This window comes from Emys orbicularis, chromosome 15 (assembly GCF_028017835.1).
Source record: "Emys orbicularis isolate rEmyOrb1 chromosome 15, rEmyOrb1.hap1, whole genome shotgun sequence".
Taxonomy (NCBI): domain Eukaryota; kingdom Metazoa; phylum Chordata; order Testudines; family Emydidae; genus Emys; species Emys orbicularis.
This window is the reverse complement of record NC_088697.1, coordinates 15,290,448-15,292,947: the sequence shown is the minus strand read 5'-3', so window position 1 is coordinate 15,292,947 and position 2,500 is coordinate 15,290,448. Positions and strand designations below refer to the sequence as shown.

General features: G+C 47.7%; 1 pseudogene; it reads right to left on the bottom strand.

Annotated features, from left to right (window-relative positions):
- Positions 1–2,500, bottom strand: part of LOC135889849 (28S ribosomal RNA) — an 8,164-nt pseudogene that overhangs the window by 2,203 nt on the left and 3,461 nt on the right.

Below are 2,500 nucleotides of genomic sequence, written 5' to 3'. Positions count from 1 at the left end.
CTTGGGTCCCACCTGCAGCCAGCCACAGGCTTTGGTATTCACTCTCAATGCCATTAGCTAATGCAATCAACCGAATTGTCATGTCTTCCGAGTGTGCGATTCTGTGTAACCGCCTTGCCTGAATAGATGGGATGAGACTGGCGAGTCTTGTTACTCCCAGTCCACCATCCCTGGATCTTGTGTATAGGAAGCTATTGCAGGTGTCGGCCGGTAGATGCAGCCACTCTTTGACAGCCCTTCTGATGTTATCATCTAGGGAAGACAGTAGGGTTTTCTTACAATCGGTGTGGTCTGCAAGATATATGACTCGTGGTATGGTGAAGGTATTAAGCATGTCCAGCTTTTGCGAAGGTTTGAGAGGGGCCCTGTTGATCCTCTCAAGCCAAGTGCTAAGCTTGTCGGATAATGCCGGTTTCGAGAAGCCGATCCATGGATCAACTTTAACTCCTAGGTATTTCTCAGACTCACCTGGAGCGATCATATTCAGGCCATCTGAACCGATTTTCCAGGCTTCACAGTTGTTGACAGTGAAGGAGTCATGAGTAGGGCTCAGCAGGAATCCGTGGCATTTTTTAGCTTGCACTTTGAGTCCAGAAAGGTGGCAGAAGGACTCAAGGATTTGAATGTTAGCATGCATACCTTCCCACGAGTCACTGAGCATGACCAAGTCATCAGCAAAGGCGAGAGCTGTTACCTTTTGTGCCCCAAATGAGAATCCCTTACCAGCCATCTCTAGCGTTGATATCAGGGGATCAAGCGCTAGGTTGAACAGCAGTGGAGACATCGGGTCTCCTTGCTTAACCCCTACGTCGATTGCGATGGGCGAGGTGAGCTCCTTCCCTACTTCCATACGGGTATGGACGTTCCTATAGGAGTCACCGATGATGTTAATTATGTGCTGGTCCAGGCCCCTTTCTTGCAGAACCCACATGATGTGATCATGAGATACCGAATCGAATGCTTTGGCTATATCTACAAATACGACGCCCAGGGGCTTCTTTTCTTTTTTGGCCTGCTTCGTGATTGTATGGAGAATCTTTAAATTCTCCGAGCAGCCAGGTGCCGCAATAAATCCCCTTTGCCTTGTATTTAATGGGCACGCTTTAGCCAGCCTGTTGGTCAGTATTCTCGAAAATAGCCTCAGCACGATGGACCCAATGGTGAGAGGCCTCCAATTCCCTAAGTCCTGCAAGGCCTCGGGGTCCATCGTTTTCGGGATCAGTAGGGATCTACACTCTTTGATACCATCAGGTATGATACCAGTGACTAACCAAGTGTTGAAAAGCCCCGCTAGCACATCGCCTTCTGGGTCCATGCGGACCAGGTCTCTCAGGCTGACCTTGTCAGGACCCGGAGCCGAATTCATGTTCATCTCCTTAATGTTTTTCAAAACTTCCTTAGCACTTATGAGGATGTCGAATGCTGAGTTATCAGCTAGAGCATGAGATTTGAATTGGCCGAGCCCTTGGAAGGGTGTTCGAGATTCCCATTTGTCTTTGTATGTTTGAAAGACTTCTTCAAGTGGAATTTGGCATTGAAGGCGTTCAGTACCATCAAGAATAATGGAGGCAAGTTTACATCTGTCATTTTCATAGAGGTTTTGGAATCGAATGTAAGTACCTCTTTTGGTAGCCCTTTTTTGCCTCCAGGATTGGTTCTTTCCACTTTTTGGGTTGCGGCCCCTTGTGTTCCCTTTTTCCTTATGCTTATGCTCATGCTCTGGTGCTAGGAAGGAGGAGAGAACATCAATGGAAGTGGTCTCAACAAGCGATCTGATATTGGGGTCCCCCGCGACCCATGCGCTAAGAATTTCCGCTTCAAATTTCTCAAGGCCCAGGTGTAGAGGTCCTTGAATGTGGTCCCTTAGGCGGTTATTAACTGTGCGCATATAGCTGCTCTCGAGCCCAACAATGGGAATGGGCTTATCAGATCGTACTTCCAGATTGCGTCTCTGTGCTCCAGGTCCTGAGTCAGCGACCTCAGATGTTCCCTTTTTGTAGAGGTTAAGCAAGCGTCGTTTTTCACTTACTTGTTTCGCAGTTTTGGTCTTTATTGCCTCCGCAATTAACTTGTTAATGTACTTTTCACCCGAGTACATTCTGTCAAAATCGATAAGGAGCAACTCTTCCTCGGCCGACCAACAACTTTTGTGTTTTCCACGCTGCGAGTTTTGTTTAGGTTGACTGGCTAGGATTCTCTCTGTATTTCGTACCACAGGGTGGGCTCGTCTCTTATGTTGAGATAGACCTGATTTAGTGCCAAATCGCCTGGCACATACCTCACAAGCCCAGTCACCAGCTGGCTCTTGTGGTGTCAGCCCTTTGCATTTAGGAATGTGGCATAGTATGCTATGTGCGTTAGGATCTATCTTATTGCACAGTGAGCATTGAAATTCCACATCCTTACCACCGTGGTGACGTTTCAGATGGGTCGACAGAGCCGTTGGTTTCCCTACATGATCCCCACAAAATGGACATGCTGGGTTATCATGAGGTAGTTT